At 45.4% G+C, this 25,276-nt stretch overlaps 1 long non-coding RNA gene across 1 annotated transcript; it reads right to left on the reverse strand.

The window, feature by feature from the left end:
- Nucleotides 1-309: 309 nt before the first annotated feature.
- On the reverse strand, nucleotides 310-25,276 carry LOC135966483 (uncharacterized). The gene is made up of 3 exons (XR_010579791.2): nucleotides 19,722-25,276; nucleotides 9,538-9,596; nucleotides 310-5,345 (listed from the first exon to the last, which is right to left on the reverse strand). It is a non-coding gene; the product is annotated as an uncharacterized lncRNA (long non-coding RNA).

The following is a 25,276-nucleotide window of genomic DNA, read 5'->3' on the forward strand; positions in this document are numbered from 1 at the left end:
ACCGTGTTAGCCAGGATGGTCTCCATCTCCTGATCTCGTGATCCACCCGCCTCGGCCTCCCAAAGTGCTGGGATTACAGACTTGAGCCACCGCATCCGGCCTATTTGTATTTCTTATCGAAAGTATAGTTATGAGCATTTTGAGTTAAAATATACTAGTTTATATATTTATATGAGGCTACAAGGTAGGTTTCAAATTCTATAACAGGACTCTCAATTCTGTTGGAAAGTGCCAGTCTAGATGTCTGATACAGCAGAAAACTGAGTTTTTAAATCTATAAATATTTAGGGAATCAAAGTACAACGTGTCAGAGAATGAAAACGTTTTAATTCTTGAGCCAGAGGAAGGGCAAACACTTTTCACTATAATGGAGTTGGGGAATTTCAGGTTCCGTACATGATAATCTTGAGAATTGTCACTCCTTCCTCACAGGTAAAAAGCTGAGCAAACTGAAAAATCAGCAGTTCTTAAACCTGCAAGAGACGTGAGGTCACCGGCAAGCCACTGTCCCCAGATTGGCTGGACAGGTAAAGCAGATGAATCACCAATACACTGGAGCACAATGCTCCAAGGAACCCACACTGGGATTGGAAAGCCTGAACTGGAATTGACAAATTGCTGCAGTGAGGTGTGGCCACGTCTGAGAGTTAAAACCTCCAGGAGGCCTGTGCATATGGGTCTCATGCTTTTGTGAGTTGTATCATCAGAAGCTCAACCAGGTTCTCGAAGTGTAAATATCAGAGAAAAATCCCCTCATACTTACTACAGGGGAAAGAGAATAGGAATCATTTTTCAATATGTGGGTGCACTCTTCACTAGGTCTACCTTCCAGAGAAGCTAGTTAACGAGAGACTCACCTGGTGGGATTTTATCAGAGCCTTCTGACCTGGAGGAAAGGGAAATTCCCAACTCCAACCTCCAGAACTGAAAAGCAAAAAAGAACAGAGTATCCAAGCACTATGGGACTTCCACAGAGGCAGAAAATATGCATAACGGTAATACAAGGGGGAAGAAAGAGGAACAGAAGAAATATTTGTAACAGTAATAGCTGAATTTCCTCAGATTAATGCCAGACACCAAACCATAGATCCAGGAAGCTCAAACACCTAGATTCTCTTCAATATTAATATTGTAATTGTAATATGTAATATTTAAAATAGTTATTACAATAGTACATTTGTGATATTAAATATTACAATTACTTAAAATGCAAACTAGAAACAAATTGTTTCTAAAAACCAAGAAGTGTGGATTCCATGAAGCTGATTTCTTTTATTCTCTCTATTCTTAATTCTAAGTCTTTCAAAGAATAAAGTACTCACACATTAATAAACTACAGCAGGCGAAACAAATGAGGCCGCCCTCTGTGACACGGAAGGCCCTATGACCTGTTCCACCTCTAACACCAAGTGTGCGGTTTCTCTCACCCTCTCTGGACACCAACTGTGTATTCTACAACTGAATTGAGGTCTGAAATTAGGGCAGACCGCACAGGTCAAGGTCTCAGACCCATGAGACGGCCCCCGCTTCACCAATGGTAAGTTTCGGGTCTCCCTTGCTTCTGACCGACCACCTAAAAATCAGGCTTGCCATGTCCTCCTACTTAAGGTCAATAACTTGCCATACGGGCTCATGGCACCCAGGGCAACACTTTTACCTACTGTCACCAGTTCACTATGAAGGACCTGTGAACAGCCAGATGAAGAGGTGCATTGCTCCAGGCCTGGTGGGCGGGGGCGGGTTGCAAGTGCAAGTGCTTCTGTCCCTGGGGAGTGGGAATACTGCCCTCCCAGAACGTCAAGGTTTTCCCCAACCTGCAAGCTCTCCAACCCCCACCATTTAGGGTTTTCTAGAGGGGTCACTATAGACATGGTTGAAGACATCTTTGGCTATTGGGGATTGACTCGGCTCCAGCCCTCTCCCTCCAGGTGGGAGATTGGGTTGGAGACTGACAGCTCCAGCCCTCTAGTCCCGCCTTGGTCTTTCTGAACCCCAGACCTACCCTGAGGCTGCCTAAGGGTCCCCAGCTCCCAGGCCTGTCCTGAGCACACAAAGGCACTCTAACACTCTAAAGATTCCGAGGGTCTTAGACCCTCTGTGCCCAGAACCAGCTGAAGACCAAATAGCTACGTCTCCTTGGATGGCACAATCACAAGCTCTCATCAGCTGATGGTCCGGGACAGGTGTGCTGAGACAGCTTTGCTGTGGCCCTGTTGCTGGGAATCTTTGTTTTCAATCCTTGCTGGGGCAACAGACGCTTTCTGGTCATTCCCCAAGCTGGCTGAATTTACAGTCTTTTCCGTTTGATTCCACTGTTCTGGCCCAGTTCTTCTGAAGCCTCTTTCAACATCGTTGCCTCACCTGGGTGCTGAGATCCTGTGGCCCTCACCCAGCAGGAGACATGGATGCCAGGATCCGGCTACCCTACTTCCAGTTGGATTGTGAAGAAGCCGGCCCGAAGCCTGCCCTTCCTAGGTCTCTTTCATGCCAGAAATGAGACGTTTTATTTGTATTTCATTTTAGGTCGATACGAGTGACATACAAATTTGAGTTGGCCAGTTCACTTGCCAGGCACCTGACTCTCCTGGATAAGAGTCTGGATAAGAAACAGGCCCCACACTGCCAGGACACAGAAGGGCAGCCTCGGTCCCCACAGGGTCTTGACAGAAAACCACAGCTCCCGCAGCTGCAGGAATTCTACAGATTTTCACTTAGAAGAAAATGCCTCCCAGAGTACCCACCCCGATTAATTTTCTCAAAAGTGGTTTTGCAAAGGCTCAGAAGAAAAGTCAGGACACAGGGCGCCAGCCAGCCCCACCTTCCCAAAATCACTTGCCCCGGGGCCACCCACCTGCAATCAAACTGTTAGAGATGGGCTTTTCTTCTCAGCTGTTACCAGAGCAAATATTCCTGGAGAAGCATGCATTCAAGTAGGGTGCCTCTCTACAGAGGTCCTGGAGAGAGAGGCTTCAGCAAGTCACTGGCCAGGGACCCCGGGAACTTCACAGTTGGGGGGCTGGAGGGTAGAGGGGGCAGAACCCTAACGGTGGGTGAGTTGAAAATGGAAGAGCATTCTTCACCTCAAAGTCTCCTGGGGCCTTTCCCTTCAGGAACTGAAGGGGTGAGGAGGGCTGTGCAGTCTCAGACAGGTGATACCTGGGCTTTGAGAGCCGAAGCATCTGTCCCCACAGCTGGGCAGCTGCCTGCCCAACCCACCCTGTAATAACTGGAGTCCTTTGTCCCCACCCAGCGCCAGTCTGGGGGTCTGGTGCACACTGTACTTGATCGACCCATCCCATACATGAAGTGCTGATGTCACTTTCGTACTCCAACTGCCCCCCCCCAAAGTATACCTTCCGGACATTGGAAAAAAGACAGCCCTTGATGTAGCCCCAAGGCCTCTGCTCTCCATGAACCTCCTGAGGGCGACTGCAGCATGGCGAGCAGGGAGCCACGGGCTTCTTGATAAAAGTGTAAAATGAAACTCTGTCTGAAAGGACCCCCATCTGTTAGATTTGGAAAACATCTAAAGGCCGTTTGCTTTTCACAATGACTAGACTCTTAGGAATGTATTCTAAGGAAAGGCAGAAGATATGGAGTAACAAATTCAACAAGAATATTCTTTGCAGCAATAGCCAGGGAGGAAGGGGAGGGAGAGGGAAGAGAGGAAAAGGGGAACAGAGAAACAGGCAGACGAGACAGACAAGAGAAACAGAGACAGAGAGCGCACCTAGCTCGTTTTCAACTTGACCTCCTGGGAGAATCTAGCAGGATAATAGAATCCTCAGCACACTCTTGTACTGGGGCAGCAAAGTTTCCCAAACTACAAGGTAACAAATGCTAAGACTGGAGAAGCTGTGCACATTCTTTTCCAGCTCCTTTTTGCAGCATCCGCAGAATGGGGCAGGTTGCTGCGTTCATTCTAAAAATCAAAACTGCAAGAGGAACCAGCTGCAGAGATGGGGGTGGGAAGGCAGATGTTCTCTTGCTGACTGAGCTCACACCCCGGAGAGCGCCAGCGCCTAACGCCGCCTCCACAGGTTCCACGGAGGACACAGGAGAGAGTGCGGCCATGTGAAGAGCAGCCTCACATTTCTATGGCTCCCTCTCTCTATGAGCTGTATTCCATGAGTCCTGCTCGCTCCCCTCGGTCCCGATGCCCTAGCCGTCAGCATCTCTGCCAATCTTCATGAAAGAGCCTGTTGCACCGCAGTCCAGCAGGGCCACAATATTCAGAATGAAAATTGTAATGATCACTCTTCTCACTGCAAAATCCCAAGAGTCAGAGAGCTTCTCTCACTAAAGGAGAGGGGCGGGGCGGGGCGGGGCGGGGCGGGGCGAGCTGGACAGAGAGAAGCTGCCCTGGCTGTTGGGTGCTGAAAACTGTGACACCGCCTGGCACCAGCGATGAGGGACTCACGCTCGACCCCAGAGGAGGCTCGTCCAGGAAGAATAACAAGGGGCCACCGCGGGTCTCCCCCAAACTTCCAGCTGTCGGGAAATCTTGTCCAATCACCCACCTTGCCATGCTACCTGCTCACCTGCATTCTGTAGTAGTAGTAATGCATCATTCACGTCCCAGCAGGCCAAGTGTGCGGGAAAATGGGGCCAAAAAGTAGAAAACCATGACCGTAGAAGGCAACGGCACGTGACTGAGCTTTCTGGGTTGTGCGTCCTTGTGGTGATAAACACTGTCCTGAGCTGAACACCAGAATGAAAACGAACCTTCCTCCGTGGTGAAGTCGGAAGAGGTGTACTTGGCTATCCGCAGTGCCTGCCTGTTTGGGTGGTGATTACTGCAGGTCACACGTGCTGTACAGGAGGAGGGCAGTGAACTCTGGAGCCAGGCTGGCTGGGTGCAAGTCCCAGCTCCATGGCCAGCTCTGTGATCTGGGACAATTCACCTATGTCCTCTGCCTCTCGGTTTCCTCCTCTGTAAAAGGGGGGTAATAGTCGCATCTATCTGAAAGGGCTATGTGAGAATTAAACGACCTTGTAAATGTAAGGGGCTGACAACAGTATCTGTTCTTGGTGAGCAGGATGACGACCAGGAGGTGACCAGCAAAATACCCCCTTCGAAGCCTCAATACTCTTCCGTAGTGAGCAAAGACACAGCTCCTCTACGGACGAAGCCATTAATAGTCGATCCTGGCAGGCAGAGTGCAGATTCCTTCGAATCAGAAATTTGAACTCTGGCCAACGACTGCTGTACTGATTGAGTAAATCTTAGGATTTGTTGTTAATGGTCAAGTCTACAAAAACAAACAGTCTGAAGGAGTTTGAGAGGGTGTGGGCTCAGCTGCAACCTCTCCTCCCAAGGCCGTTGGTCAACATCATCTCCAGCCCTGTGGAAAGACAGAAGCAGTGAAGAAAATGTCGGACAAACATTTGGTGTGTTTGTACACTTCTCCCAGAAATCCTAAATGCTTTGCATGTTTCAGCTAATAATTCATTAAAATGGATTATGCTGACCATTTTATAACTTACTTCACTGCTCTCCTGTCTAAATCCGTCCCTTTGTGACAAATTTTTTACACTTGGCTCATTTTTTCAATTGTGTTTGCTGTCTTACCCCCATGTAAAGGATAAACGTGCATGTTTATGTTTTGACTGAGACAGCTAATGCTACATATGTCTCTGTTCCTTGAATGTTGACTTGTGATGGTGTCATTTAAGTCTCTTCTTTTTCCCCTTGAGTCAGCAAAATATTCCATGTTACTTTGAGCAAAACTTGCTCACTAGTGTTATGGAGGGTATAAAAGCAAATGGAGTAAGTTTCCTGCCTTCAGGAGGATTGAAATCTCAAAGTCGGTATGACAGCATGGATGGGAGTCAGCTCAGTTTGCAGCTTTTAAAACATGTTGGAATCTTTCCTCTGCCACTTTTGATGGTGAGACCCTGAGCCAATCACTTCCACAAGCATCAGGCACTCCATCTATGACATGGAAGTAAAAAGAGCAATCTTGACAAAATTGTGATGACTACAGACATGTACCTAACCTCTTATTTACCACCTCCCGATAGAAGATATTGTAACCCATTCCATTTGAGAGCTGGTGGTGATCACCCCCATCCTGTGAGATTCAAGTATAATAATTATCTGGAATCCCCCATTTTCAGGTGAGGAAGATCCAGCAGCCCTCACAATGTCTTCTGGAAACTGGATTTTGTTTGAAGGGGGAACTGACTCCAAGTTTCTTCTGTTTTCACGTGTTGTCCTTCCTACGTGTCTCCTGGGGTTTTTCCCTACCTCCCAATCTACATTAACCTAATGGTAACAACCAGCTATGTTTTCTAGAATTCCCCTAGATTGACTCATGCCAAATACTGAATACAGTAGATTGGGAGGGTTCATTAAATCACGATAGAGCATCCTAAAGAAGGAAAGTAGACACCTTTGTTCTTAAAGGGTCTTCAGCCATCCCACCCTGGAGAAGGTTGCTGATTGTCTCTTCTCTTCAGGCAGTCTTGTTACTATGCATCACTTTTTTTTTTTTTTTTTTTTTTTTTTTTTGAGATGAAGTCTCGCTCTGTCACTCAGGCTGGAGTGCAGTGTCATGATCTTGGCTCACTGCAACCTCCATCTCCCAGGTTCAAGTGATTCTCCTGCCTCAGCCTCCCGAGTAGCTGAACTACAAGTATGTGCCACCACACCCAGCTAATTTTTGTATTTTTGGTAGAGACAGGGTTTCACAATATTGGTCAGACTGGTCTTGAACTCTTGACCTCGTGATCCATCCACGTTGGCTTCCCAAAGTGCTAGGATTACAGGCGTGAGTCACCGCACCCGGCCTGCATCACTTTTTATGCCTCGTCTTCATCCTTACAGCTTCTCCTTCCTAGGGGCCTCAACTCCCAACCCCGGAGTAAGGGTCACAACTGTCCATCTTCATGCAACACAGCTTAGTTCCCCTTCTTCTCCTCCCCACCGTGCCCTATGGGCTGCTTCTCTACAACCAGAATGGAGACCCAGGGAGAGCTGATAAACTAAGACAGTTCTCACCCCTGGGAGAAAAATCTACCTCCCAGTTCTCAGTCCTGCTAAACTATTGTTGAGATAAAGAAGAACCATGATAAATCCTATTGGCTAAGAGAAGAACGTTCTCCAGGTTGCCGTAGGATAAGAGAGGAGGTGACAGAATCTGCAGCCATTTGGTCGAATATGTGATACGTGAGTCATTCTGAGGAATACGTTAAAAAAATGATATTTCCAGAAGAGGGAATAATGTAACAAAAAACTCAGGCAGAAAACAAATAAGTGTGTGTGGAGAAGAACAGTAATGTGATGTGAATGAAGGGTTTGGTGTCATGAGTGAGAAATGGCTGACCGAAAGTAGGGAGATGCAGAGAGGAAAATACCACGGGAAGACTGAACATCACATTAAGTGATTTAGGTGATTCTGCCTGCAGTGCAAATATTTTGGGCTCCGAAGTGAAGTCATCAAAAGGTTTACGTCTGTAATGGAGGATTGGTCTAGATAGCCTCTCAGATCCCACTCGGCTTTGAGATCCTTGATTCCGGGTCACACCTGCGGGTCTGCAGGGCAGTTCTTCAGGGTCATGAAGGAAGGATTCCAGGAGGCTGGAACATGAAGGACATTCAGGTGACCACATCAAGAGATCGAGTGGGGTAACAAGAGCCTGAACTAAAAGGAATGCAGTGTAAACATGAAGAAGAAAGATGAAATGGGAAACTGATTAGAAACGATAAGTAGAGAAAAAGGGGAACGTGTGATTCCAAGGTTTAGAACAGTATTTGTAAGTTACAGTCCCACAACTTCTTGCAGAAACAGGATCTAAGAGAGTCATTTTAAAAAGAAGAGCAAACTTCCAAGTTCCACTGAAAGACATCAGCATCTCTGTGGAGTGAATTGGGGAAAGAGAATGAAGAAGTCTGTTCAACTTTTAGACACGCAAAATGTGAATTGAATTGCATGAGTGACACCAACAATGTGAAGATATTTAGCAGGAGCTCTTTTTTCTCTTTTTGGCCTATGGTATTTAATCCTTCTATCATCATTATCGTCCTTTCTCTACTTTAATGTCTCTGAACCTTTATTCGAAAATCCACTATGTATGTGTAACATGTTTGTGAGATTATTACTAGACCCTCTGGGAGGTTTCATTAACCCGGCTTTCTCTTATTATGGCAATACCACACTATCTTGATAGTTCAGGTAAGTCCTCCACCGTTTTTTTCCAAGTTGTCTTAGCTCTTTTGGGTTCTTTAAATTTCCGGACACATTTTGGAATCCGCTAGTTCATTTCTACTGAAAAAATAAAATAAAAATCATGCTGGGATTTTGATTGGAATTGCATTAAACCTCTGATCCACAAGGGCAGAACTGACAACAATATTGAGCCTGCTGATCCATGAACACAGTGTATCACTTCATTTATTTAGTTCTTTAATTTATCTCAGCATCACTGCCTGCTTTTCAGTGTATAGATCTTACACATCTTTTGTCAGATTTAGTCTGAAGAATTTCATGTTTTGATGTGCTATAAATAAGATTGCTTTGTAAATTTCCATTGCCAATTATTTCTTTGCCAGTGTATGAAGAAATAAATATTGCTTATGTGTTTAGCTTGTATCTTGCAAACTTTCCAAACTCACTTATTAGTAAGTAATTTATTATTATTAGTTTTAGTGGCTTTTTGTGATTTCAGGAGATTTTTCCACACAGGTGATCACGTCACCTGCAGATACAGATAGTTTTAAATCTTATTTTCTAATAAGGGTGCATTTTATATATTGCAACTTGCCTTATTGCACTGACTAGACTCCAAAAAAATGCCGAAAAGCAGTGAGAAAAAAGTCATCAGGTGGGATGGTAAATACAGCCCTTGTTCTTCCATTTTGACCTGAAGCACCCAGTGTGAGCATTTTCTCATTTGATTTTTGTGAGGACTTTTGGTTTCCTTTTTTTACTTTATTTTTTAAAAATACACTTTATCTTTTAGGCAGTTTCAGGTTCACAGAAAAATTGAGGGAAAGGTGCAGAGTCCTTCTATATGCCTTCCCTTCCCCCACGTGCACAGCCTCCCCCACTAACAACACTCCTGCCCAGAAGGAGTATTTGTAATAATTGAAGAACCTACATTGACATATTGTCACCCAGAGTCCACAGGTTACATGAGGGCTCCGTCTTGGTGCTGATTCTATGGGTTTGAACAAATATGTCATGGCATGTATCCACCGTGATAGCATCGTACAGAGCAGTTGCACTAAAATCCTAAAAATCTCCGTGTTTCACCTCATCATCTCTCCCTCTTCCCAACACCTGGGAACCACGGATATTTTCACTCCCTAGTCTGGCCTTTTTCGGAATGTCCTTTAGTTGGAAGCTTACAGTATTTCAGAATGTCCTTTAGTTGGAAGCTTACAGTATTTAGTCTTTTCCGATGGGCCTCTTTTGTGTAGCCGTGCATGTTTAAAGTTCCTACGTGTCTTTTCATGGCTTGACAGCTCACTTCCTTTCAGTGCTAAAGAATATTACATTGTTTGGATATATCACAGGTTATTTATCCACTCACCTAGTGAAGAACATTTTGGTTTCTTCGTTGCCTCCAAGTTTGAGCAATTATGAATAAAGCTGGAATAAAATGAGCAATTATGATTAAAGCTTCTATAAATGTCCATGTGCAGGTTTTTCTGTGAACGCAAGTTTTCAACTCCTTTGGATAAATACCGAAGAGTGCAATTGCTATATCACATACTAAGAGGATATCTCGTGCCCATCAATGATACACTGGATACACAAAATGTGGCACGTATATACCACGGAATACTATGCAACCATAAAAAAGAATGGGTTCCTGTCCTTTACAGGGACATGGATGAAGCTGGAAGCCATCATTCTCAGCAAACTAAAAGAGGAACAGAAAACCAAACACCACATGCTCTCACTCATAAGTGGCAGTTGAACAATGAGATCACATGGACACGGGGAGGGGAACGACACACACGGGGGCCTGTTGGGGGGTGGGGACAAGAGGAGGGAGAGCATTAGGACAAATACTTCATGCATGCAGGGCTTAAAACCTAGATGATGGGTTGACAGGTACAGCAAACCACCATGGCACATGTATACCTATGTAACAGACCTGCACATGTATCCAAGAACTTAAAGTAAAATTTAAAAATAAAAAATAGGGAGTATAGTTTGGTAAGACAATGTGATAATTTTACAAACATAAAACATGTCATACCCACTTCCCCACCTCCCTCAAGTGCTTTCAACAGCATCCTATTGCTGTTATTAAGAGAATAAAGCATCTACCATCATCTCCCAGCCCCTGCCTACCTGCCTTCATTCTTGTCTTGTGCCACTTTCTCCGGTGTTTATTTCCTTGCACGTGCCTGTTTCCTGCTGCAAGAGGCATTCTGCACGCACCCCCATCTCTGTTTAGACCGTGCTGTCCCTACACTCCACCCCCCTCAACAATCAACCTCTACTTCTCTCCAGACTGCAAGGGGATCATACTTTCCAGAATGCATCGGTGTTCTACCTCTCATCCCAAGATACACCAGATTCTTTTACAGCATAAATTTAGAGAATCCCGCTTCCCTTTCTTTGGTGCGCTTTTCTCAATTCTTCATCAGAAACCCATTAGAGTGATTGTCATATTAGTGCCCATTCTCCCCATCAGGCCACAGGTTCGTGAGAGCAGGGGCCACGGTCATGTTGATGAACCACGGTATTCTCAGTGACTATCCATGTGCTTAGAAAGTATTTGCTGAATGAGTAAATGGGTCTGCAGTTCCAACCAAAGCTAGAAGCTTGACTTTGGAAGAATGAAAGTAGATAACATCTCCAAAGCAGACCCCATAGCATGAGAAAAGAAGGGAAGAAGGGAAGAATGGAGGCAGAGCTGAAGGATGAATATCGGCACAGGAGTAGGTGAGAGTTCCAGAAATGCTGGGTTTTCACGTGTTTCTATTTACCTCCTATCTGTGTTTCCATCTCTGTGTAGTGTGACTCTCATATCCCTCTCAATTTCCACATTTCTTTACTGACAAGGACAGAGGTGGTGCATTGGACACACTACTAACCAGCATACTCTCTCGGACTTGCAAGAAAATGTAGAGAAAACAATCTAGAAATGATATCTCAGAAGAAAAAAATATCAAAAATATGAGAATAAATGTGGGAAAAAAAATCAATGTTGAAAGACAGCTTCTCAACATATTTAGGTATCTCTGGGACCTAAAATTTCATCAGGACTCCCCACACTTCTTTCTTTTTACATTGCTCTGTGTGTGTGTGTGTTTGTGTGTGTGTGTGTGTGTGTGTGTGTATTCAACAGAAATCTACAAAAAAAAAAAAAAAAAAAAAAGAATGCTATTGCTAGAATAATGCTACTACAGGGGAGAAAAATGTAATCTTTTCTTCCACCCATCTTAGCTTCATTGGCTGGGGTTCCTATAATAAAAGACAGATGAACCCCCAAAAAAGCAAACGGAGGTTTATTAGCATGTATATTTCATATATACATGGGAGATACACAGGGAATGAGGGAATCTCAAAGAGACAGCTCAGACCTTTCTTTTATATAACATCTTCAACAAGGATAATAAATGTTTATAGAAGTGCCAAGACAAAGTAAAAGGACTTTGGGTCATTGGGGGCAACAAATTGTGGGAAGGCCAATAAATGATAGATTTTTGTGTAAACTCCTCTGGTGCTGTTTCCTGAATGATAAGAGTCTGAAGTTATGTACAGAGATTGACCTGCGTCCTTTCTGGCAGAGAGGGGAGAAAGGGCACCTTTGTCTTTGTATAATATGATTATGTTGTATGCTTTTCAGAAAATAGAGGGAAGGCCAGAGTGCTTCTTAATTGCCTTCAGCTCAAAATATTTTAGCATGGCGTGTTGTATTCTCTGCACTGTTCCGGCTGCACATATCTCTAAAGGCATCAGTCGCATCCACAGCACTACTTGTGGGGAAGTATTGAGCAGAACTGGAATCAAATGTATAATTCAGCCCCACAGAGTCTCTGAGCCACAGGACAGAGTGAACTGCCCGGGAGTCAAAGCAGACACTGAGCAGCTGACATTCTAAGAGTCTCCTTCCAGTAGATCGGCACAGAAACTCAAGTTCTTTTCACAGATTTGTCTGTGTTTCTTTTGTGGAAAAAACCATAACCCTGTAGCTAAAATGTCTACTTCACAGTGCACGAAAACATCTAGAGCCTTAGCCAGAAGCAGCACAGACCCAGGCAGCCTGGTAATGTCTGGCGGGGGCAGCCCACAAAATCCATCAACATGTGGCCCTGCGAGCCGCCACCAGTAACATATGTTTACATGCTAATGATTGTCAGGCTCATTTAGAACAAATTTGCATCCATCAAAGTCAAACAGCCAGCAGAGCAGCACATTTTCCTGTGTGTCAGTGGCCCCTGAGATACCGGGGAGAACTTGAATTGCCTGACCCCTTCAACTTCCAAGCATCCCAGAGGGAAAATGCAGACCCCAGGTAAGGACTGTGCTGGAAACCATTTGTTCTTACAGATGTCTGGAGTAGTCTTGTGACTGACCCAAAGACTCCCCTCTGAGGGTGGGGGAGACCTAGGTTAGGGGAAGGTGAACAATGCTGCCTTCTAAGACCTTCCTTCTAAGGGAGGGTGGGGGAAACCCAGAATAGGTGGAGGTGAGCCATGCTGGCAGGACCTTCCTTCCAAGGGAGGGTGGGGAGACCTAGGGTACGTGGAAGTGAGCCATGCCAGCAAGACCTTCCCGCTAAGGGAAGGTGGGGAGACCTAGGGTACGTGGAGGTGAGCCGTGCCAGCAAGACCTTCCCGCTACGGGAAGGTGGGGGAGACCTAGGGTAGGTGGAGGTGAGCCATGCTGGCAGGAGCTTCCCTCTAAGGGAGGGTGGGGGAGACCTAGGGTAGGTGGAGGTGAGCCGTGCGGGTAGGATCTTCCTTCTAAGGGAGGATGAAGTGTGCTTTGCTAGACTCTACACTTGAGTCTCAGCTTGGCCGACCCAGATGGGAGCAACTCACTTCTATCCTATGATTCTGGGTGTCCTCATCTGTCATGGAAGGTTTGGTTAGATGAGCTTAAAGTCACTCCAGTTGCAAAGCTGTGTGACTTGTAGATACATGCCAGTGCAAATGACTCACTTCACTTTTACAAGTTGCACAGATAGCCAGGCTTCCCCTTGTATCAGTCAGGAGGTCCCAGAAGACTTTGTCACAGGCAAAGAGGTGATTAAAAGGAGTCACTGACGGGATTCTTTGGAGATCGGTGGGCAGGGCCCAAGGGAAGTGAGAATAGCACTCCCCAGATCATGGGCAAGGGATGCCTGGGGAGGGGCTGCTAACATGGACAGGCATGAGTAAGAGAGGACTGAGGACAGTTCCTCTCCCTCCTCCACCTTCTACCTGCTGCCAGCAATGAATCCAACCAGCAGCCCTAGGCCAGGCCAGGCTCCCAGAGTCAGAGCCAGGAAGAAGCCAGGCACATAGAGAAGCCACTGGTCCCCACCAACACCAAGGATGCAATAAGAATTTTGATGGAAATATTTAAAAACTCATTCAACAACTTCCTATCTCCCCAACCAGCCTCTACATATGATTCCACCTTTTCCAACTCCTGAGCCATCTGCAGGGATGTCACAGGGGTGGGGCTGCCTGCTCTGCCCAGGGCTCGGGACCCTCCAACCTTCAGAGGTCTGGAGTCCCCTCTCCCCTCCCTGGCAGCAATTGTCTTCTCTGCTGTCAAATTATCACTTCCATCCTCCCACAACACATGAGAATTTAAGACAGGATTTTGGTGGGGACACAGCTAAACCATATCAAAGGGGGGGGCCCTCATGGGGCTCTGGCATGAGCTTGGGTGACACAGGTTATAAGACCCCATCTGCTTCAGGTTTAATTGCATACCCCAAGATTCCCAGGTTGTAGTCCTAACCAAGGACCTCAGAATGTGTCTACATGTGGAGATAGGCCTTTTAAAGAGGTGATTAAGGTAACGAAGTCATTAGAACTGATGCCCTTGTAAGAAGAGATCAGGACACAGACATCTATAGAGGGACAACCGCACGAGGACACAAGAGAAGATGCCATCTGACAGTCAAGGAGAGATGCCTTAGGAGGAGCCAGTCCTGAACTCACCTTGACCTTGGACCTCCAGACTCCAGGACTATGAGAAATACATCTCTGTCTTTTCACAAAACTGCCTGTGGCAGCCCAACCAGAGCCATGCGCCATCTTTGGTTCTCAGAAATTCCACTGGTTTTTATACTCCTGGATTTTAGGAGGCCCCTGGATGACCAGCATGTGGCTAAAGTTAGAGAAGGAGTTACCTGTGTAAGAGAGCCCCACACATCTCTGAGCGGACACCGTACAGCCCATGAGATATTGGGTGTAGTATCATCCTCTCTTCCCTAGCATATTAAGAACAATATCACAGGAGGGGTGTACAGCCACAGCCCCTGCGTTACTGGGAGCAATAGCATCTTCTCCCCCTCTCAATATAAGGAACAATATCCCAGGGTAGGGGTACATCCCCTGTGATATTGGGCGTAATGTCATCGTCTCCCAATGCGGATATTAAGCATAGTGTCACAGGGGGTGTATACCTTCTTCACTATTGGGAATAATATCCTCTCCCCTCAGGACTGTATGCAAAATATCGAAGGAGTTTTACAACTCGTGCGATATGGGCAGTAATATCATCCTCTCCCCACCTAGATGTTAGGAACTCTATCACAGGCGGCCGTACATTTCTTGCGATATTGGGAGTCATATCATCCTCTCCCATCATGGATATTAAGAACAATATTACAATGGAGGTGTACACCCACGGCCATATTGAGAGTATTATGCTCTCCCCTTCGGGGTATTAGGAACAATATCGCAGGAGGTGTGTACAACCCCTGCGATATTGAGAGTAATATCATCCTCTCCCCCTGAATATAAGAAACAATATCACAGGAGGATGTACACCCTCTGTGATATTGGGAGTCATATTATTTTCTCTCCCTCTGGATATTCGGAACAATATCACAGTGGGTGTGTACACCCTCTGCAATTTTGCCACTAGTATCATCGTCTCCCTCCCAGGATATAGGGAACCATATCACAAGGAGGTGTACACCCCCTGCGATATTGGGAGTGATATTGTCCTCTCCCTCCCTGGATATTAGGAACAATATCACTAGGGAGTGTACACCTCCTGCAATATGGAGACTAATATCATCCTCTCGCCCCCTGGATATTAGGAACCATATCATAGGGGTGGTGTACACCCCCTGTGAAATCAGAAGAAATGTCATTCTCTCCACCTTTGGATGTTAGGGACAATATCACAGGAGAGGTCTATGCCCCCTGTGATATTGGGAGTCGTATTGTCCTCTCCCACCCAGGATATAAGGAACAAGACGACCGAAGGGATGTACACCCACTGCCATGGTTTCAATAATGTCATCCTCTACCCCCTGGCTGTTAGGAATAACATCATAGTGGGGTGTACACTTTCTTCGATATTGGGAGTGATATCATCCTCTCCCCGCCCGATATCAGGAACAAGTGTATTAATTATTAATATTAATAAATATAAGAAAAATTAAGAATAATCATCGATATTAATAATCACAGTAAAGACAGTAAAATACTAGTTAAAAATGTTAATCATTAGCATTAATCAATAGTAATATCACTATTAATAAAATAATGATATGAGCAATTAATGTTACTTAAATCAATACTAAGTGATGCTGGTAATAATTAACATTAACAATTATTTTAAGCATGCATAATCATATTTTAAAATAATTATCCATAATAATGGTATCCTATTAATAGTATCATTGATAATTGTTAATATCGATCATAGATGTTTAATAATTAATCATATTACTCCTAATACCGCAGGGGGTGTACACCTACCTGTGATGTTGTTCCTACTATCCAGGGACAGAGAGCATGGGATGTTGTTCCTAATTATCAAGGAGGGGAGAGTGTAATATTACTCCCAATATGGCAGGGTGTGTACATCCCCCCCAAGGCATTGTTCTTGCCATTCAAAACAAGAGAGGATGACATGACCCCAGATATCGAAGAAAGTGCAAACCCACGTATGATATTCTTTCTAATATCCAGAAAGGAAGAAGAGGACAGTAATCCTCATATGGCAGGAGGGATACACTCACTCTGATATTTTTCCAAATATGCGGGGGGGAAAGAGGATAATTGCATTCTCAATATCGCACCAAGGGTTATACACCCCGTGTGAGATGGTCCTTCATGTTTCAAGGCGGGAGGGATGATATTATGACATATATGGCAGAAAGCATACACTCCCCAGGGATATTGTTCCCATGATCCTGGAGGGAAGGGGATGATATTACTTTAAATATTACGGAAAGTGTACACGCCCCCAGTACACCCTCTGACGGTGTACACACTGAGGGTATACACCCATCTGTGAAAGAGTTCATAATTTCCAGAGGGGGAGATGATATTACTCACAATATCATAAACAGGCTGTGAGTCCACCATGGCCCCTAATAGCCAGCGGGAGGAGAAGGGGTGGCTATTAGTCCCCACCTTGTGGGGTGTGCCTCACCCCCCTGCAAGGTGACTCCTAATAGCCAGAGGGGGAGAGGGGGTGGTGATTAGTCCCCATCTCGCGGGGGGGTGCCTCACTGCCCTGCGATGTGGCTCTTAATATCCGGGGGGGAGAGGGGGTGGCTGTTAGTCCTCACATCGTGGGGGCGGTCCTAAAATAAAATACATGTTAACTATTTAAAGGTGTGAATTTTATTACATATAGAACAATGTGTGTTTAGTGTACAAATGTGTACATTTATGTCAAATACATGAAAACACATAATCCAGGTGTTTCGGTTCATACCACTGTAGAGACTTTTCGGTTTCTTTTCATACACCTGCCCAGCTGGGGCCCAGAACCAACACTCACCAGCTGTGTCACTGCATCTGTTGTTTTACTGTCACACACCGGCCCTACCCAACGAAAAAAAAGAAAAAAAAAGCCATGGCACTTAATAAAAAACTAATTTTACAACATTATTACAGATGACTTGGGGTCGTCTTTGAAGAGATTGCAGCATGTGAAGGATTTCAAATACAACTATGTTCTGGGTCTCCTGATCTAAGGACCTGTCCACACTGGTGGCTTTAGCAGTGCTTCATGCAAACTTCCAGAAGGCATGTGTGTCATGTCTAAGAGCAAACTAGAGTTCACGCCTCAGCACTGTGTGCCTCCTCTTTCTTCCGTCCCACAGGCACCGTCTTCTCCCAGGGAGCTGGTGCTGTGCTCTGAGGCTCTGTCCCACCAGTGCCTGCCAAGTCCCTGGTGCCATTGTGGAGAACCAGTCTCCGTCTGTCAAAGTGTGTTGTGCAGAAAACAACTCATCCAAATCTGTTTAAAAACCACACATTTGCGACGCCTATAGGCCCCAGAAGGTGGAGGCAGACAGGTAAAGGCAGCTGCCATGGGGGCTGAAGATCAAGCCGGTCTGTCTGGCGACTGATGGGCACTGTCGGCAGTGAGCCACTGTACATTTAGCGAGGCTGTCTGGCCCCTCACCTCTGCCAAGCCTCCACCCATCGAGTCTGGCCTGGATTCTCACATGCCTGCACAGCCTTCATCTGGTTCATAACTCAGCTCACAAAGGCCCCCATACAAAGGCCCCCGTACCGCGGCAAGGATGGCGGTAGTCACGCCTGTGGCCATTTATCCTCTCTGCATCTAGCTCCTCTTCCTGAGGCAACAGCACCTCTGAAGTCACAGTCTGGCCTCCCAACTCTCCCCCGTCCCGGGCTTCTTGGCATGTTGCTCTGCTGCACACACCTCAGCAAATACTGCTGATTAGCCAGAATCACCCAGAAATCTCTTAACCTCGATTCTGACTGCTTTCTGTAACTTGTAATATTTGTACTTCTGGTGTGATTTGAGGAACAACACATTTTAAAATTAGAGAAGATGTGGTTTTTATTCTCTCCTTTCTACTTGCAACCTTGAAAATTCAAGTAGCAGCAAGGTTTGTTGAAAGTAACTTCCACAAAATAGAACCTATTACAAATGTACTACAGAGTGTCAAATAACCACATAGATGTAAAATAGACATGCAGACACAGATACAAAATCCAATGGTTAAACCAAATTGAGAAATGCTTGCCAGTTTGATAGGACTTCTGAAACTTGACAAAAATGTTGGCTAAGGGATACAAGATGCTATGAGATGAGTGAAATGTTTGGCCTAGAACCACAGGCTCTCTCCTCTTTACAGCAGAAAATCCATAAGGAAGTCAAATCTAAAAGAACCAGGTACCACTGAACGGCATCATCAGTCGTCCTTCCCATCCCTGGGCCAGCTGCGGTGAGTGCAGCCAGTCGTTCACCAATATCCATTATCCATCCTCCAGGCCATGGCTACACTTTACTCCCAGGCTCCCTGTCATTATGTAGATTAGGTAAATCCTGGCCACTCTCGCCTTAATCCTACCCCCGCCAGCGTGGCAATCACTCAGTCCCAACCACAGCAAGGACAGCCGTGTCCGTGGGAACACAGAGCAGGGGTCGGGAAGAAACCTGGATCCCTGAATACCTCATGGAGCAGTCACCAGCCTGGAACATCCTCCCTGACAGGTTTGCAAGAGAGAAAAACTCCTTGGTTCCTCAAGCTACAATACTGCAGAGTCTCAGGTCACAGCATCCCTACCTACCCTCGTCAGGAACCGTTCATGCTCATCAAGACATGAGAACAAAACTGCAGTGGCACAGTCACACACTCACCCAGAACGCAGACCACCTGCTGCTCACATTCATCACCAAAAAGCCACCTTGATGGATATCCTGGATGTGGACACTCAGCGGCTTTTTGTTGGAGATGCGCTTTGTGCATTTATCGCATGACCATCTTGGCGTCAGGAGCTGCTGCGCAGATGGCAGCTGTGCACGTCACAGGGAGTCTCACTCGCTGGACTCTCAGCCAGCTCCCACTATCAGTGCCCGCAGAGTCCTCTCCTCTGGGAGAATGTGCTTAGACACCACAGTGTCCTGTGGATCCACACAGCAGTGCTGTCCTCCCTGGCCACTGTGCCTGTCCACTGTGTCCACACGGACCTCCCTGTCCACTGTGCCTGTCGCGGCTCCGATAGTCCTGTCTACCTGTTGGGGCTCGGATAGGCCTCCTTGTCCGCCTGCGAGTCCCGTGCACTGCAAGATTACACCATTCCAAGGCTGCTCGATGAGGCTTCACACGGGGGCATTGTATTTCATTCACTGCTAGGTTCTACACTGACTTTTATGACCCCAGGGAAGGATTAAGACTTAAATAGAACAGAGGCTAGGTGATACAAACCGCCGCTGTAATCAGAACATACCAAGACCAGGCCACAGGAAGGAAGGAGAAGCCCTCGGCCACAGCCTGTTACCAAGTCGCTGACATCTCTGTCCAACATAGATAAAAAGACCCTCTTTCCTCCGAAGTCTAAAGCAACATACCGGCCCATCTGACAGTAATTCTGTTGTACATTTAACTTCATCTTGCTCTTCTAAGTGACTGTTCACGGTCTTAACACCTGTACAAGAATTTCTCAGTTGCTGAACCACTGTTCGTTATTCAGCAGATAAAATGGCAGCAGATTGTACCCCAGGAAGAAACATACCCAGTCACGGGCACAGAACGGGACATCAGCACAAACCGTTTCCCAGAACAAAACACATCTCTGCTTTGGGACGTACCACTCCCGGTCTCCATGAGCTCGGCGTTGCAGTACTTGGGCGCTGTCCGGGACCCCGTGGAACCCTGTGGTCGCTCCATCTGTATGGAGTGCTCTGAGGTGTACGTGGTTACATCAGGAGGTGCAGAATGATTATCTGTAAAGAAACACATCATGAGTGTTTCTGGTGGTTGTGGCGTTTGTTCTGCAGGTTGAGCAAGCCATAGCTCAGGGAGACCGGAGCGCGGTCTGGGGGTGCCGTGAGAAGCCATAGCCGATCTCAGCCACGTCTGCCACACACATCCGGCACAAAGGGGGACCCCAGCATAACTCATGTTGCCGAAAATGGAGCAGAGTTCGGTGAAACCTCAATTTCCTAATAGGAGCCACGTCAGCGGCATTTTAACTAGAATAACGTTAGACCGGCAATGGCAGGGCTCCAGGAAGCGTGTGTGTGTTCATGGAAGGGTCCCGTTTCCTGTCGGCCACCGTCCACACAGCCCAGGGCTTTACTCGCGCTTTGGAGCCCAGGGCCTAGAATTGGAAACCCAGCTCTGGAACCTTCTGGGGATTTGGGGATGTCCCTTAAGCTCTCCGTGCCTCAGTTTCTTCATCAAATGGGAACAGTAATGGCTATGACCATGTAGGGTCGGGGCAGGGGGGTTGGCCAGTGTGACTATGTTGTGACTGGACTCCTTAGAACACTCACGCACACACGATCACAGATGCTAAGTTCTCGTTCACAGGCTTCTGATTATCTCAGAAGGTCAGATGCACATGTGACTTTTTACTTCTCTTGTTTTGCCACACAAAATATTACTGCTCTTCAAGTTTCATTATTTTGTCACGGCTTTTCCAAAAAACTCCCAAACTTATAGAAAATTTCCAGATAGTCTAGGAGGATTATCTTCGTGCCCAATTAGAAATTACCGGAACGCGATCACCCGAGAGTTACATTTGCGTCACACTGAGCCCTGACGTACATGAGTTAGGAGCCTCTCATAGTTTGGATAACTTAATTCTTTGTACTAAAACTTCCTCCAGTATTGAAAGGGTAAACCCACAAAGGGAGGCCCAAGTGCAGTGATCCATTTATTCAAAAATATGTGTTTTCCTTGGTAAGATTCTGTTTTTTTTTTTTTTTTTTTTTTTTTTTTTTTTTTGAGACGTAGTCCCGCTGTGTCGCCTAGGGTGGAGTGCAGTGGCCGGATCTCAGCTCACTGCAAGCTCCGCCTCCCGGGTTTTTACGCCATTCTCCTGCCTCAGCCTCCGGAGTAGCTGGGACTACAGGCGCCCGCCACCTCGCCCGGCTAGTTTTTTGTATTATTTAGTAGAGACGGGGTTTCACCGTGTTAGCCAGGATGGTCTCGAACTCCTGACCTCGTGATCCGCCCATCTCGGCCTCCCAAAGTGCTGGGATTACAGGCTTGAGCCACCGCGCCCGGCCTGTGCATTTTCTTAAAATTGAATAAAATCTGAGGATACAAATGCTTCCACCAAGTGGCAGAGGCGGTGTCTGGCCTCCCCGTTCACGTCTGGCAGAGCCTTGGCCACTATCCTGCGATCCAATATACACATGGAATTTTATTATGGAAAAATATGTAGCAGTCACATATTTCTGTTCAATGTTTAGCCTACTGTGATTTCAGGTAGGGTTATTAATTCACATAAATGAGTGTACATGTTCCTGAAACCGTGTCAAACTGAAGTTTAACACTGCTTTGCATTTGAGTACTACTTTGCAAACTTTTAGAGAGTATTTGTTTCTCCTTTATACTCACAACAGTTGGCAGAGAAAAATTACTGTTTTCAATTTTTTTTCCCTCACTCAAAGCCTAAAGCAGAAGGGACTTCAAGTTCCCAGCAGCAGTTATTGGGAAAAGTGAGACAGACCCAGCTCTCCTGACAGCAAACTCCTGTTCCAGACAGAAAACAGCTGACGCTTTCAGTGTCAGTGAGCACCGAAGGGGCTGGGACCCAAGTCAATCCCAAACGCCTCTGGGTGTCAAGGAGTCAGTGATCTAGAAGTGAACATTCTGGGGTTCTGGGGTGTCTGTGGGCTGTCTGATCACACATGACGTCCACCTGCTTCCCACTGAGGGTTTTGCAGAGATCAGGCTTTCCTGTGGTAGCTGGTGCCGAGAGGGTCTGAGCCTGTGGCTCGTGCTCCGTTATCGGCGACGTGGTACACAGTCGTCTCCGGTTACTGCTTTAATAGAGACACACACCAAATCCTATTCAACCCAAGTCCCATACTTGATGGAAAACATTTTCTCCTGAACCATTCAAAGGCAGAGCGACGCGAGGCTCATCATGGCTCCCCCATGCGTCGACTCTACCTCTAGTAATTCTCACTTCCCTTATATACAGTTGACTGAGGATGCCGATTTCAATTTTGTCCTTACTGATTTTCTGGCTACTGAATTGGTCCATTTCTGATAAAGGGGTGTTAACGTCTCCAACTATAATAGTGGGTTAATTATTTCTCCTTGAAGTTTATCAGTTTTTGCTTTGGAATTCTGATACTTTGTTAGCAAAAGTACATTTAAGGATTGTTACATCTTCTTGGAGAATTGACCTCTTTAAAATAGTCATCTCTGGTAACTGTCCTTGATGTAAAGCCGACTCTGTCTGAAATTAATATCACCACTTCCATTTTTCAAAATGAGTGTTGGCCGGGTACGGTGGCTCATGCCTGTAATCCCAGCACTTTAGAAGGGCAAGGCAGAATGATCACCTGAGGTCAGGAGTTCAAGACCAGCCTGGCCAACACGGTGAAATCCCATCTGTACAAAAATAGAAAAAAAAATAAATTACCCGGGCATGACGACAAATGCCTGTAATCCCAGCTACTCGGGAGGCTGAGGGAGAATCACTTGAACCTGGAAGGCAGAGGTTGCAGTGAGATGCGATCAGGCCATTGCACACCAAAAAATTAGTGTTAACATTTATATCTTTTTCCATCCCTTTACTGTTGATCTATATGTATGTCTTTATATTTAAAGTGGATTTCTTATAGATAATATATAGTTCCGTGCATTTGGACTGACATTGAAAGTAATAATATACAGTTGAATTAACATCTACCATATTTGTTACTATTTTCTATTTGTTGCCCTTGTTCTTTGTTTTTGTCTTTCTTTTTTTTTTCCTTGTGGTCTTAATTGAGCATATTCTATGATTTATTTTCTTTCCTTTCTTAGCATATCAGTTACTCTTTTTTTTTTTTTTTTAAGTGGCTACCTTGGAATTTGCAATATAAATTTACAAGTAACCCAAGTCCACTTTCAAACGACACTACACTGGTTTCTTGATAATGCCAGCACACTATAATAACAAAATAATCCTAATTCCTAATTGCTCTCTCCCATCCCTTGGGTATCACTGCTCTCATTCATTTCACTTCTATTTAAGTGTGTGTATATGACATATACATAAGCATATAATACAGTATATTTACTGTCGCTATTACGAATGAACTGTTAAGTTACATCTATTAAGAAAAATGAAAGATTTTCTTCTACGTTCACTGTTTCTTTTTTAATGCTTTTTGTTTTTCTATTTAATTTTTTAAACAGACAAGGTCTTTCTCTGTCCCAGACTGGAGTGGAGCAGCATCATTATAGCCCACCGCAACCTTGAACGGGATCGTGGGCTCAAGAAGTGACCCGTCTCAGCCTCTCAAAGTAGCTGGCACTATAGGTGTTGGCCACCACGTTTGGCTTTTTTTAATGAGACAGAGTCTCACTACGTTGCCCAGGCTGGTCTCAACTAAGCGGTCTCCAGCTGTACTCCCATCTTTGCCTCCCAGAGTGTTAGGATGACAGCTGTGAGCCCTGTAAACAGACCGTGCCCCTCCTTTTTTTGTGTTCAGCTGAGTTACTGACCTCTACTATTTTCTCTAAAGAACTTTGAACATTTTTTTGCAAGGCAGGTCTACCGGCAACAAATTTTTCAATTTTTGTCTGAGAAGGTCTTTTCTTTTTCTTCACTTCTGAAAGATAATTTCACAGAGTATAGACTTCTAGGTTAATGGAATTTTTTTCCTCTCAAAAGTTTAAATACTTCACTCCACTTCTTGCTTTCATGGTTTTTGAGGGGAAGTTGAAAATAATTCTTATCTTTGATCCTCCATAGGGAAGGAGATTACTCTGGTTTCTATGCTCTTTAATGTTTGATTCACCATAGTTTGAATATTTTATGCCCAAATAGAGTTTTTGTTTTGTTTTTGTCGTCATCGTTTTTACATTTATCCTTCTTGGTGTTTCTTGAGCTTCCTGGATCTATGGTTTGGTGTCTGGCATTAATCTGAGGAAATTCAGCTATTACTGTTACAAATATTTCTTCTGTTCCTCTTTCTTCCCCCTTGTATTACCGTTATGCATATTTTCTGCCTCTGTGGAAGTCCCATAGTGCTTGGACACTGTTCTTTTTTGCTTTTCAGTTCTGGAAGTTGGAGTTGGCTATTTCCCTTTCTCCCAGGTCAGAAGGCTCTGATAAAATCCCACCAGGTTAGTCTCTAGTTAACTAGCTTCTCTGGAAGGTAGATCTAGTGAAGAGTGCACCTACATATTGAAAAATGATTCCTATTCTCTTTCCCCTGTAGTAAGTATGAGGGGATTTTTCTCTGATGTTTACTTCGAGAACCTGATTGAGCTCTGATGATACAACTCACAAAAGCATGAGCCCCATATGCACAGACCTCCTGGAGGTTTTAACTCTCAGACGTGGCCACACCTCACTGCAGCAATTTGTCAATTCCAGTTCAGGTTTTCCAATCCCAGCGTGGGTTCCTTGGAGCATTGTGCTCCAGTGTACGGTGATTCTCCGCTTTACCTGTCCAGCCAATCTGGGGACAGTGGCTTGCCGGTGACCTCACGTCTCTTGCAGGTTTAAGAAGAACTGCTGATTTTTCAGTTTGATCAGCTTTTTACCTGTGAGGAGGGAGTGACAATTCTCAAGATTATCGTGTACGGAACCTGAAATTCCCCAACTCCACTATAGTGAAAAGTGTCTTCCCTTCATCTGGCTCAAGAAATAAAATATTTTCATTCTTTGACACATTGTAATTTGATTCCCTAAATATTTATAATTGTAGATTTTAAAACTCAGTTTTCTGCTGTATCAGACATCTAGACCGGCACTTTCCAACAGAATTATGAGTCCTGTTATAGAACTTTAAACCTTCCTTGTAACCTCATACAAATATATAAACAGGTACAATTAATTTTACTAGTATATTCTTAACTCAAAATGCTCATACTATACTTGCAATAAGAAATATAAATAGGCCAGACGCAGTGGCTCAAGTCTGTAATCCCAGCACTTTGGGAGACCGAGGCGGGTGGATCACGAGATCAGGAGATCGAGACCATCCTGGCTAACACGGTGAAACCCCGTCTCTACTAAAAATACAAAAAGTTAGCCAGGCGTGGCAGCGGGCAGCAACTTGGGAGGCTGAGGCAGGAGAGTGGCATGAACCCGGGAGGCGGAGATTGCAGTGAGCCGAGATCGAGCCACTGCACACTGTAGCCTGGGCAACAGAGCTAGACTCCATCTCAAAAAAAAAAAAAAAAA

The sequence above is a fragment of the Macaca fascicularis genome, chromosome 12 (genome assembly GCF_037993035.2).
Source record: "Macaca fascicularis isolate 582-1 chromosome 12, T2T-MFA8v1.1".
Taxonomy (NCBI): Eukaryota; Metazoa; Chordata; class Mammalia; order Primates; family Cercopithecidae; genus Macaca; species Macaca fascicularis.